The following is a 14,837-nucleotide window of genomic DNA, read 5'->3' as shown; positions in this document are numbered from 1 at the left end:
AGAGCAAGGGTACCAGATCACTATACCCTTCACATTGTTCAGTCACAGAATACAGGCTGATGCTGGAAAGGAGGCATTATATTGAGCAAGACAGTTCCTTTTGGCTGAGGGAATCCCCAGAAAGAGACTCAGATGAGACACACACTTGTCAGTCTATGCTTCTTGGTTGCTGAAAGGACTGTCTCAGTCCTGGAGAATGGGATCTTCAACAGCATCTACTATAGTCCACTCTGCTGTGCTCACGTCCATTTGCCTGATAGAGTGACTTCACAGTAGGGTGGGGAGGAAGTATGTGGTGGAAAGGAGAAAAAATACACAGACACCTAACTTCTGGAAACAGCATTTTACTGAGAAGAGCAGGAAAGGGATAAAGTAGGGCACAGTGCTGCTTTTATTGCAAGGGTCTTAGGAACAGGGAAACCCATTTGGGAAATGCTCCTCCAGATTTTTGATTTGTATCTTTTCCTGAGAAAACTTACAAGAGGAAGTATCTGAGCAATGGCTAATATACTTATCCATATACCATCAAAATTGAAAACATCTGACAATTTCTTATAAAACTAAACACCAGCAAACAAACCAGCAATTCTGGTTGTATTTATTCAAGAGAAATGAAAACATATGTTAATGAAAATATTTGTAAAGAATGCTCATAAAAGCTTTATTCATAATAGCTAAAAATAGGAAACTTTCAGCAGTCCATCAATAGGAAAATGAATAAATGACCTGTGGCATATTCATACAATGGAATACTAAACACTAATAAACAGGAATGAACTGCTGATATATGCAACAAAATGAATGAATCTCAGAAACATCATACTAAGTGAAAAGAAGCCTTATACAAAAGAGTAAATAAAATATGATTCTGTTTTTATGAAAATTTAAAATATGCAAATTATTCTGGTGGAAAAAAATCAGACCAGTGGTTGTCTGTGGGAGGGTGTTGCTGGGGAAGAAATTGAGTGGGAAGGGCCTGATGGAACTATTTAGAGTGAAAGTAATATTTTATATTTTAATAAGGGTTTGAGTTACTTGGGTGTATAAATTTGTCAAAACTCAGCAAATATACACTTAAGATTTGTGTATTTCATTGCATGTAAATTTATAGCAAAAGATAAAATGCAAACAAACATTGAGTGAGCACCAGTTTATGATAAGCATGCTGAAATATTTAAGGTAAATGTACTGACTTCTTAGTCTACTTTGAAGTGCATAAAAAGGTGACAGATTAATGGACATGTACAGACAGATAATAGATGGATAGATAAATGATAAAGCAATTGAAACATTGAAAACTGGTACCTCCTCTGCCAGTTCCACTGAGAGATTTCAAGCTGGAATGGACCTTCATAGTTTTCTCCAATCAAGGCAAGGGAGTCAGATCTTTTTATTCTGTTATGAACTAGTAATTGTATATGGGTGAAATAGTTCTCTTTGGCTGAGGGCTATTTCCATAGAAAAACTCAGCTGTGAGCCTTCAGCAACCAACTATTTTAGCAACTAGGGAACTGAATGCCTTAATCCTTAAAGAGCATGTTGGTGGTCCTCCATAAACTCATATGTCATTAGAGATCAAGTGTGAGATTTTGTAGGCAAAGACTTACATCCTCTTTGAGGGATTTCCAACTTATATACAAAACAAGAGTTGAATGTCGAAAAAAGTACTCTTTCCTGTATTATGCAATCTAAACTCCCTCATTCTATAAAATATATAGGCAAGCACTCAGCACTCAGCACTCTTCAATGCAAGATTTTCTCATTAAAATGGAGTTGGAGCAGATGACTTCGGTTCTCTGCCCCATCCCAAGTCCAAATTTTGAAAGAACATGTTGAGGCATAGTGGGGAAAGCAAGAGATTTGGCCATATCTTCAATATAGATGAGAATGACTATTTAAATTTATCATCCAAACAGGACACTTGTGAGAGTATAAGGAGGTGCTATTAATAATTATATCAGGACAACAGGTATAAACCAAAACTTTCTATGGAAAAAACAGGATGTATGGTCACTGTAGTTATTGTTAGCTAACTTACCCATTCAATTGCAAGCCATAGAGAAAACATTAAGAAAATAGCAACAAGTCTCTTCCTTGCTTTTAACACAGCTTAAGAGCAAAGGCTGCACATGAATAATAATCTTAAATCCAAAGTAAACCTGTGCACTAGTGAAACTTGGTCAATACATTTCCTAAGTTCTGAGCAATATAATTAGCATCTCATCTCATGAGGAGGGAGTAGCAGAAAAACAGAAGCATGGGGATAGAGGTTAATAGCATTCATTTGCACACATGCACACACAGGTACACTATGCCTACACAAATATGCATACAGAGGTATACATGGGCATTGCATCTTTATAAAGTGGTAGAATTACACACATTTGAATTAAAGGCTAATTGGAAAGTAAATGTTGTGTTCAAGTTATTACCCAAGTAATGGCAGCCTATAGACCTCAGGTGATTCCTCTCCACAGAAAACAAGTATAAAACTGGATAAAATTGTAAAAAACAAATCAAGACACTGGAGATCAATGAACATTAAACAACAAATTGAGAAAAGCATTTGTTCTTGAAAAACACTTAGAACTTCCGTTCCAAGAAGCATAATGAATCCCAAGTAGGATAAACACAGAGCAAACCACATTTAGACACATAAAAATGACTAAAGGAAAAAGACTCATCATAAACAGGTGACCAAAAATACAATTATTGACTCTCTCTCATCAAAAACAATTGAGAGGAAAGTGGATATGGCTCAAACCATTGAACTCCCGCCTACCACATGGGAGGTCCTGTGTTTGGTCCCAGTGTCTCCTGGAGAAGATGAGCAAGACAGTGAACTGGCATGTTGGGTAGGTGTGGTGAGCTGATATAACAAGATGATGCAACAAGGAGATAAAAAGAATAAAGACAATGAGAGACACAACAAAGCAGGGAGCTGAGATAGTCAAGCAATTGAGTGCCTCTTTCCCACATGGGAGGTCCCAGATTTGGTTCCTGGTGCTCCCTAAAGAGAAGATGAGCACACAGCAAATGGACACAATGAGTGCAAACAATAGTGGGGGGAGAAAAATAATAAAATAAGATAAAATAAAATAAATAAAAATTGAGGCCAGAGGCAGTGGAACAAAGTGCTTAAAGAGAAAATGATTTAAAAAGAACTCTGTATTCATAGAACTGTTCTTCAAAAATAAAGCTGAGATCCTGAGAGCCTCCATGTTGCTCAAATGTGGCCAGTCTCAAAGCCAAACTCAGCATGTAAATGTGTTGCCTTCCCCCCAGTGTGGGACATGACTCCCGGGGATGAGCCTCCCTGGTGCCAAGGGATTACTACCAATTACCAGCTGATGATGTAACTAGAAAATGACCATGAATAAAAGGGTCAACTCAGACCAGCAGAATATCACAGTCTACATATAATACCAGGAGTTAAAAATGCTTTTTGACCTGAATCAAAGGGGGAAATGGAAAGGACAAATGAGTTTATATGGCTATGAGTCTCCTAAAAGAGCTGGGAGGTTATCAGAGGGATTGCCCTTATGTACACCTCAGCAGAGTCCCAGAGACAGATAAAGTAGATACAACCCCAGCTATTGGTTCTTCTGAGGGCTACAGAGACCCACAGGTTCTATGGTCATGGCAGATGGAGTTCAGTGCCATGTCAGTTGGCCTTACTTTGGAGTTTGTGTTTCTGTGTGATGGAGCTGGACTCAGATGTGATCTTTGTCCACAAACCTCTCCAGTTACTTTTACCAGATCTGTAGTTGGTGCTAGGGCTTAGTGTATACCCAGGGGACCTGAATTTCTGGACTGGCCATGTGATAGCCAGGCCCTGAGCCTCAACAGACTTGCAGCTCCTACACTCTGGTTTATTGGACTTACCCCACTCAGCTACCATGGAGGTGAAGAAGGTCAACCACCACACCAGGGAGCCAAGAGTGCCTACAACTGAAAGCAAGAGAATTGCCTCCAGCATCCATGTGGAATCTAAGTCCCCTCTTGATATAGATGTGGAGTGGACACAACCATTCTAAGGTCCACAGGATGAAGGAATAGAGTATGGATTAGACTGTACTTACTGATATTCTATTCATGAACTATTGTGATTAGTAATTAAAGAAAATGTGGCATTGATGTGGAGAAAGTGGCCATGGTGGCTGCTGGGGGTAGGGAGTGGGAGGAAGAGATGTGATGTGGGGGCATTTTCGGGACTTGGAGTTGTCCTGGGTGGTGCTGCAGGGACAGTTACCAGACATTGTATGTCCTCCCATGGCCCACTGGGTGGACTGTGGGAGTGTGGGCTATGGTGTGGACCATTGACCATGAGGTGCAGTGGTGCTCAGAGATGTATTCACCAAGTGCAATGAATGTCTCATGATGATGGAGGAGGTTGTTGCTATGGGGGGAGGAGTGGGGTAAGGGGGGTGGGACTATACGGGGTCCTCATATTTTTTTAATGTAACATTAAAATAAATAAATAAAGACAAAAAAAAAAAGGTGAGAAACAATATACCCAACTAAGAATTATTATCTATAATATATAAAGAATTCTCAAATCTCAACAATCTAATTAGAAAATGGGCAAAAGACATGACTAGATATTTCACCTAAGAGCAGGGGTTCTTAATATTTTTTGTTCCAAAGACCCCTTTGCCAGTCAGGTGAAAACCACAAACCCCTTACTAAGTCTGCACCATACTGCATATTGTTTAATAAATATATCACACCCACATTAACATGACCCCACAAGAATAATGTTTTTTTGACGTTCAATTCAAGGTCAGGGACCCCTGGTTAAGAACCCTTCCCCTGTCTAAGACGACATACAGATGAAAAATAAACACATAAAAAGGTGTTAAAAAAAAATTCTACACCATTAGCCATCAGGGAAATACAAACTGAAACCACAGCAAGGTATCACTGCACACCTATCAAAATTAATAAAATTTTAAAAAAAATGACAACAGCAAGTGCTGTAGAAGATGCAGAGAAACTGAATCACTTATACATTACTGTTGAAGATTTAAAATGGTATAGCCTCTCTGGAAAACAATTTGGCGTTTCTTGTAAAACTAAGCAAAATGTTCTTTCGACATTTATCCCAAAGAAATGAAAACTTACATACACACCAAAACTTGTATAGGAATGTTCATAGCAGCTTTATTTGTAATAGATAAAAACTGATATCAGCTTAGATGTCTTCAACAGATGAGTGGTTAAACAAATAGTGATATATCCATGGACTCCTATACAGCAATAAAAAAGAACGAACAGGGAAACGGACTTGGCCCAGTGGTTAGGGCGTCCGTCTACCACATGGGAGGTCCGCAGTTCAAACCTGGGCCTCCTTGACCCGTGTAGAGCTGGCCCACGCAGTGCTGATGCACGCAAGGAGTGCCGTGCCACGCTGGGATGTCCCCCGCGTAGGGGAGCCCCACGCGCAAGGAGTGTGCCCCGTAAGGAAAGCCACCCAGTGGGAAAGAAAGTTCAGTCTGCCCAGGAATGGCGCCGTACACATGGAGAGCTGATACACAAGATGACGCAACAAAAAGAAACACAGATTCCCGTGCTGCTGACAACAGCAGAAACGGACAAAGAAGAACACGCAGCAAATGCACACAGAGAGCAGACAACGGGGGGGGGGGGGGGGAGAGAAATAAATAAAAAATAAATCTTTAAAAAAAAAAAAGAACGAACGATTGATACATGCAACAACCTGGATGACTCTCCAGGACATTATGCTGACTGAAAAAAGCCAACCCCAAAGGATTAAATACAGTGTGATCCCATTTACATAACACTTTTAAATGTAAAATTTTAGAAATGGAAAACAGATTAGTGGTCACCAATGGTCACAGACTGGGGGAGGAGTGGGAAGAAGAGAAGTGTGGTACCAAAGGATGACACAAGGCATCCACGTAACGATGGAACGTCAATATCTTACCTATGGTTGTGGATACACAAATCTACACATGTGATAAAACTGTGTAGTACTAAGTATATATGTATGTACACCCACAAACACATTGTTGACACAGGGTCAATAAGAATTGTTTGATGAGTATAAGTGCTAGATAACTAGCAATTACTGCTTGCTAGCTTCTCTAATGTACTTTATATTTTAACTTCTTTGACTTTGTTAAAATAACATGTTCACATATTTATTAGCGCTTTATTTGATTTTTAAAATAATATACTTTTTTATGTCTTTAAAACTACCGAGATTACATAAATGATACATAAAAAATATGGGGGATTCCCATATGCTCTGTCCCCTACCTGTCCCACAGTTTCCCACATTGACAATATCCTTCATTAGTGTGGTACATTTGTTACAATTGATGATTACATTTTGGAGTATTGCCACCAAGTGTGAATTATAGTTTACATTGTAGTTTACACTCTCTCTCTCATAGTTTTCTAAATTATGACAAGAATATATCTTATTTTATATATATATAAAGGCCTGTATCTGCCATTACAATGTCATTTAGGACAATTCCCAAGTCCCAAAAATGCCCCCATATTACACCTATTTTTCCCTTTCCTTCCCCTCAGAACCTCCAGTGTCTCCACATCAGTGATAACAATTCTTCCATTGCTAGAATCACAATTAGTCTATAGTAGAATAACAGTAAGTCTACTCTAGTCCATCATTCATTTCCCAATCCTGAGGATTCTGGGATGGTAATGCCCACTCTGCCTCTACTTGAGAGGGGGGAGGTTAAATCCCATGGGGTTGATGGATGGGATTATCTTGCTTGCAGTTGCAGACTCTCTCTCCCCTTTGGGATGGTCGTTGTCCATCACTATCTCCTTGTTAGTTGTCCAGTGAACTAGAGAGTAGGTCTAATGTGCTTTTAACAAATCTTATACTTGTTCTCCATCTTCTGGAATTACAGTAACACTGTCAAACAGATGTCCTGAGGAAGTGCCAAGTCACTGAGTCATGACGAAAACTCCCCAGAGCAAACCAGGTACAGAGTGCCTGCTTTTCAAAGTCCAGCTCTTCCCACATCCACCCACAAGACCTGTTCAAATAAATAAGTACAGGCACACCTCATCAAGCATTGCCGTCCACTGCACCAACTCTTTATCACACTGTTAATGTTGGAAATATTTTTATAGTAAATAAAGTATTTCTCTCCATTACTCTTCTGTAGGGTGTCTCCTCAGCACTGTTGACATTTGGGGCCTCACAGTTCTTTGTTATGGGAGCTGTCCTGTGCGTTGTAGGATGTTTTGCAGTATCCCTGGCCTCTACCCACTAGATGCCAGTAGGCGCCCCCAACCCTCCCCCCAAGCCATGACAACCAAAGATGTCTTTAGGCATTGCCAAATGTCCCTTGGAGGCAGAATCACGCCCTTCCCAAGCTGAGAGCTGCTGTACTCCTGCATAGTGCGCTGAAAGGCAGTTTCTCACTTTCCAGTCAGCTCCTTCAAGAGCTGGGGCAAGCTGGGGCAAGCTCTCAGCAAGGAGCGCGAATGTGCAGCCCTGGCTTTCTTCTGCCTGAATGGCAAAGGCCAGTCTGTTCTGCCATTATTTTTGGTTTTGGGACAGCAGGGTACCAGGGATAATTCTGGTAGACCCAGCAAAGTGCATAAGAAGCTGTATCACAGGCGTCTTCAAGGAAATAAGGGCAGGAGAAACAGTAAAAATCAGCTGGGGAAGCAATAGCCCAGGAATATATTGACTTCATGGCTCTGGGAGATTTGAAGAGAAGGGAGAACAGCACTTGAAGTGCAAAATTAGGTAACACATTTCTGTAAGGACCAAGTCTGGTGCACATTGACTTAAGTACTCCCGTTTCCAAAAAGGCACCCTGTCCCACACGCACTTCTGCAGATGGCATGTACTTGTGTAGGAAGCATTTGAATATTCATTGAACACTTTTGCCAATTCTAAAAAATATCCTAAAGCAGCATAATTAAGCCCAATTTATAATTGAGAAAGCCAAGGCTTAGCAAGGTTAAAGGACTCACCCAAGGCCACACAGGGTGTAACTGGACTCAAAAGCACAACTTAAAACTGCAAATCTGAGGCTCACTAAATCCCGTTAAAGCATGCCAGGGGAGCTGATGTGCTCAAAGAGTTGAGCTCCTCCCTTCCACATGGGAGGTCCCAGGTTCGGTTCCCGGGACTTCCTGAAAAGAAACAAAAATTAACAACAAGCAAAGCGAATGAAAAAACCAACTCAGGGAACCCGATGTGGCTCAGTGGTCAAGCACCAGCTTCCCACGTACAAGGGCCCAGTTTCAATCCCCCGCCCCCCATACCTAAAAAAAAAGAAAGAAAGCATGACAGCCTTGTCTTTCAAAAATAAGATTTCTGGAAGACCCAGGAAAGAAGGTGGATGAGGAACATGCTGGACGCTGGTGATTCCAAGAGGTTATGTCTCCATATGAAAGAATCTCTATGACAATGACCCTGTAAATGAGACAAAGCTGGGTCCTCGTTCTGTACTGTGCTTTTAACATTTCTATTTAAAAACACTTTAAGTGGATAGCTTTTTTCTGACCTGCTGAGTGTTTTTCCCATAACTCCCTGGGAGCCTCCAAGTGGGAGGGAAGCAGCACAAAAATCTAGGCCTGAGGCATTGTGGGAACCTGAACAATGTTTGTTGAATGACTCCAATAGGGAAAAGTGCAAGGGTTTGGGAGCTGAACAGATCCAGGGTTCCTAGCTCTGAAACTCGCCACCATTGGGTCAAGTTAGTTTAACATCTCCAGGCCTGGGTTCTTCAGATATAAAATGGGGGTTCTAAGAAACACTTTGTTGGATTCCTGTGGGGATTCAAGAGAGATAATGTGTGAAGGGTATTTTGTATGGTGCCTGGAAAAGAAAGAGCACTCAACAAATGGCACTGTTGCTTTATCACCCTGAAAGTGGCTTTGGTGGCCAGATCAGACCATAGCTGGACACTCTTTTCCAGGGGCAGTTCAGCCCTGTGGACAGCAGGACTTAGGGGTGAAAGAGCTGGATGTGGGGCCAGGCCCCTCCCCTTCATCCCCTTTCTCCCTAAATGCCACCCTAGGCTGGGCCCCCGCCTGGTTGGTACCATGCAGCTCTGGGTCTTTCTCCCACTTCTGCTTCTTGCCCTCTGCCGGGAGCTTCAATCAGAATTAGGACAAGATTGGTCTGGAATGTGGGACCTCAAAGAACAGACTGGAATAGGGTAAGGGGACCAGACTCACAGAGGGTCCATTTCTTATCTCATTGTTCAGGAACTTGATTCATCAAATATATATATATATAGAGAGAGAGAGTGCACACTTTGTGCCAGGCCCTGTCCTAAGTGCTGGGGTTAAAGCAGTGAATGAAATAAAGACTCTGACCTTGTAGAATTCACATGCCAGTGGGAGGGAGGAGGGCAATACATGGTACACAATAAAAATCAAGTTACATTTTTTGTAGTGGAAGAGGTGTTGTAGAAGTCGAACAGGGTAAGGGGGATTTTAAGTCTGGGAGTGGAGCTAGTGGTGGGCAAGGCGAGACTAAAAGGAGGAGATAGGAACCAAAACTTGAAGAAGGTGAGGGACTTGGCCAAACTAGACCTATAGGACAAAGGATCCTTCCTGGACTACTGTTTTTGTTGACTCAATATCTGCAAATGGAAGCAGGGAGATTAAGCGCGGTATATCCAGGATGTTCCACTGGAAATGAGAACAGTTAGTAGTTGTTCCCAATATTACAGCAGCCAGTAGGATTTCCTTTAAAAAGAATGCATATTATAATATATGATTATAAAAACAATACATAATTTTTTTTTGAAAATTCAAGCATAATATGTAAAATACGTAAAAGCATAAGGGAGATAGTGAAATTTGTCAAAATCTTAACCTTCTAGAGACTATCACTATGAACAGTCTGGTGAGCATCCTCGCACATAAACCTCTCTGCATTTATACATGGAGCTATAGATTATAGATTCTTATAGATCAGTGGACTCCTATATCTCCCAATATCCCAAGAGGCCAGTGGTTCTCAAAGCTTGCTTCCCAGTCTGGCAGCAGTAGCATCACCTGAGTAAGTATTAGTTCCCAGCCCTATTGAATCAGAAACTCTGGAGGTGAGTCTCAAAATCTCTGTTTTAACAAGCCCTCCAGATGATTCTGATGCCTACTCAAGTTTAAGAACCTCTGTTGTAGGAAGAAGGTAATGTTCAAAAGGGCAGGTACATATGGAATGAGACACACCTGGGTTCAAGTTCTGGCTCCACCACTTAAACACTTGTGCCTCTGGAACATCATTTACCCTTTCTGAGCCTCAGTTTCTTTTTCTGTAAAACAAGGCTAATGACGTTACCTATTTTATTGATGAAATGATCTGATGCATGTAAATTAAGTATAAATTTGCTCTTAATAAAGCCTTGTAAAGCACTTAGCACAGCTCCTGTCACACTCAAAACACACATACACACACACACACAGGTATCATAATCACCATTACATAAAAAAGGAAATAGGTTAAATGATTTTCCTTTGGTTTGACAGAATGGAGAAGCAGGTAAGAAGGACTGAAAAAATTTAAAAGCAGGTGGAGACCGCAGTCCCTACAGAGTCAGCTGTAAGGTTTCTGGGTTGGTGATGCTGTGACCAAAATGTCTCAGGAATATTCCAGCCTACTCCGGGCCCTCTCCCATCTTAATTGGATAAACAAACTGTGGTGTGTACACATGACAAAATATTATGCAGCCGTAAGAAGAAATGAAGTTGTAAAATATATGATAACTTGGATGAAACTGGAGGACATTAGGTTGAGTGAAGCAAGCCAGATACAAAAGGACAAATACGGTATGATTGTGCTATTATGAACTAAATATATTGTGGAATCTTATGGCGTTAATAACTTGAATATGGATCACCAGAAAATAGAATGAGGTTAGAGAATGGAAAGCTGAGGGTTAACAAGTGCAGGGTTAACACACAGAAAAGGATGTATGTTAATCTTTGGAAATGAATGGAAAAGGTGAAAGCGCAACATAATGTTTGAAACTAGCAATGCTAATATATGGGTACAACAGTGATTGAAAGGGAAAGTCTAAGGTCATGTAAATTGCTAAAAGGAAAGCTAAAAAAATGCAACATGAGACTGTATAGCATAGTAAACCTCATGTGAAATGTGAATATGGGTAAAACTGCATATATAAGACTTTCTTTGACACAGAAAAAAATGTATGTTAATACTACAAGATGTTAATATCACACAAAGATAACATTATGCTAACTGAAAGAAATCAGGCACAAACTGTGACATATTGTATGATTCCATTTATATAAAATGTAAATATAAATCAATTTATAAAGATGAATTTAGAGTAGTGGTTATGTAGAGCTTCGGGAAGGATAGAGGATTGAGAGGTGACTGCTAAGAGACATAGAGTTTTTCTTTTCGGAGTAATGAAATTGTTCTAAAATTTTTTTTGGGTCATGACTGCACAGCATTGTGATTATACTAAAAGCTATTGATGTACACTTTGGATAGATTGTATGGTATATGAATATATCTCTCAATAAAACTGCTTAATAACTAAATGAATAAATGTGCAAGAGTAGCCAGAAAGAGCAGCTATGTACAGCAGAGGAAGCATAGAGAGATTGAGAGGAGATGAATCTTTTGTCTGTTTTTTGTTTGTCATTACTATTATTGAAATATTGAAATAATGCTCTAATAATTATTGAAGAGATGAATGCACAACTATGTGATTATGTCAAATACCATTGATATTACATGTTGGATGGATTGTAAGCTTTACTAATATGTATCCATAAAATTGATTTGTTTAACAAAAAAAAGAATCATTTCAGGGATTAAAGCCGCTCACATGGTTACAGAAACAAAAGAGGAAAATACAAAGAAACTCAAACCCTGCCTCAGAGGAGCTCATGTTTTCCTCTGTTAGCAAATATTTCCTGAGAACTAAGAGAAAGGACTGTGTCAGGTACTAGGGCTGCAGAAATGAGTATGATGAGGTCCCTGTCCTCAAGAGTTTCTTGGTGAAGGAGGGGAAAGAGCAGTTAAGAGCAGTTTCTGTTTATTGAGCATCCATCAATGCTTTCCACTGGTTATTTCTAAACCTTTCAAAATGTAAAATGTGGAGATTGCATCCCCATTTCACAGCAAAGGAAACTGACTGTCAAAGAGATAGGTCATTTTCCCAAGGTCTCATAGCTGGAAACTGAGCAGGGCAAGTGTGACAGTCTGAATTTGGTGAATCCCCAAAAAGTAGGCTATGGTCTTGAACTAATCCACTTCTGTGGGTGTGAGGCTCTTTTGATTGGACTACATCACTGAGGCAAAACTCAGGTTGGGTGTCTACCCTCTTACTGGAACTTTATGTAAATGGAGACACAGAGAGAAAGAGAGACAGAGAAAGGAAGCCACCATTTTTGACCCTGCCCTGTGAGAGAGGACTTGAGGATCACTAGCAGCCAAAACTTAAGCACAAAGCCCCAAGAGGCCAGGCGCACAGAGCAGCTCAAGGCTGAAGAGAGAAGCTATATACCTGATAGCCCACAGGTGGGCTCCAGGAATGGCTGGGACCTCAGCAGAGATCGGCTGCCATCTTGCTTCCCCACGTGGCAGGACACCGGGATCACCAGTAGCTGGCTTTGGTGAGAAAGCATCTATGCTGTGCTTTGATTTGGACACTTCATGGGCTCAGAACTGTAAGCCTATATCCCAAATACATTTTCTATTATAAAAGTTGAACCATTTCTGGTACTTTGCATTGGTAGCCCTTCGGCAAACTAAGACAGCAAGTTTGAAACCAGCTCTTTGATTTCTCTCTCTCTTTTTTTTTTAAGATTTATTTATTTATTTATGTCCCTCCCTTCCCCCCCACCCCCGCCCCAGTTGTCTGTTCTCTGTGTCTGTTTGCTGCGTAGTCTTTGTCCGCTTCTGTTGTTGTCAGCAGCATGGGAATCTGTGTTTCTTTTTGTTGTGTCATCTTGTTGTATCAGCTCTCTGTGTGTGCGGCACCATTCTTGGGCAGGCTACACTTTCTTTTGCGTTGGGCGGCTCTCCTTACGGGGTACACTCCTTGCGCCTGGGGCTCCCCTACGCGGGGGACACCCCTGCATGGCAGGGTACTCCTTGCTTGCATCAGCACTGTGCATGGGCCAGCTGCACACGGGTCAAGGAGGCCCGGGGTTTGAACTGCGGCCCTCCCATGTGGTAGACAGACGCCCTAACCACTGGGCCAAGTCCACTTCCCCCAGCTCTTTGATTTCAGTCACTCCTCCGTTCCCTGCAGAATGCTGGCTCTAGAATTGACTATGAGACAGGAAGTGGAAGCCTGAGAGATAGTACTCATCAGATCCTAGAAAGTCAGACCCAGAAGGGTTCTTGGAGATGATGTAGTTCAATTCCTTCATTTTAAAAATGAAGAAACAGAGAGTTAGAGCAGTTAACTTAACACAATACCACGCAGTATTAAGTGGCATTTCACCACATCAGGCTACTCCCAGAAGTGGAAACCTCAGCTTCTCTTAAAATGAATAAAGTGATGATAGGTGGGCTCAGTGGGAGGAGGTACAGGGCTCACTACTGTGGGCAGCCTCAGAATTGTGCCCAGGCCCATCGCAGCACCTGGTATATGGGGCTAACAAGGGTAAGATGATGGGTTTGACCTCCCTTTCCCACTTCCTCTTTTCACCCCTCACCTGTATGCAGAGTTCCTGGGAAGAAAGCCACTTGTCGGGCCTCATTCCAGCAGTGGTTTTACAACCCACAAAACTCTTGAACAGATAAAGTAGATACAACCCCCAGATATTGGTTCCTTTGAGGGCTAAAGAGGCCCATGGGTGCTATGGTCATGGCCGATGGGGTTAACTGCCATGGCAGATGGCCCTTCTTTGGAGCTGGTGTTTATGCGTGATGAATCTGGACTCAGATGGGATCTCTCTTCTTAAGACTTTCATGCTACTGTGCTGGAGCTGTAGTTGGTGTCGGGGCTTAAGATATATTTAGGGGATCTGAATCTCTGGACTGACAATGTGATAGTCAGGCCCTGAGCCTCAACAGACTCTAGCACCTACAATCTGATTTATTGGACTCACCTCACTCAGCTAAGATGGAGTTGAAGAAGGACAACCACCACACCACGGAGCCTAGAGAGCCTACAACTGAAAGCGAGAGGATTGCATCCAGTATCCATGAGGAATCTGAGCCTCCTCTTGACATAGAGGTGCAATGGACACAACCAATCCAATGTCCACAGAGAAAAGGTGGCATTGGAGTGGGAAAAGTGGACATGGTGGCTAATGGGTATGGGGAATGGCAGGAAGAGACGATATGTGGAGGTGTCTTAGGGACTTGGAGCTGCCCTGGATGGTGCTTCAGGGGCAATCACCGGACATTGTAAATCCTCACAGGGCCCACTGGATGGAATGGGGGAGAGTATGGGCCATGATGTGGACCATTGACCATGAGGTGCAGAGGTGCCCAGAGACGTACTTACCAAATGCAATGGATGTGTCATGATGATGGGAATGAGTGTTGCTGGCGGGGGAGTGGTGGGGTGGGGGTGGTGGGGTTGAAGGGATCCTCATATATTTTTTTGTAATGTAATATTTTTACAAAATCAATTTAAAAAATTAAAAAAAAAACCTCTTGAATGTGAGCTGTTTCTCTATGTAGGCAGCAGGGATAAGTAATGCCAACAGCTTCTTAAAGAAAGAGATATGTGGGAAGCGGATGTGGCTCCCATCTACCAAATGGGAGGCCCTGGGTTCGATTTCCAGGGCCTCCTTGTGAAGGCAAGCTGGCCCACGCCTGCAGAGAGCTGACAGCCAGCACCCACAGAGAGCTGGTGCAGCAAGATGATGCAGCA

This window comes from Dasypus novemcinctus, chromosome 24 (assembly GCF_030445035.2).
Source record: "Dasypus novemcinctus isolate mDasNov1 chromosome 24, mDasNov1.1.hap2, whole genome shotgun sequence".
Classification (NCBI taxonomy): domain Eukaryota; kingdom Metazoa; phylum Chordata; class Mammalia; order Cingulata; family Dasypodidae; genus Dasypus; species Dasypus novemcinctus.
This window is presented reverse-complemented; position numbering follows the sequence as displayed.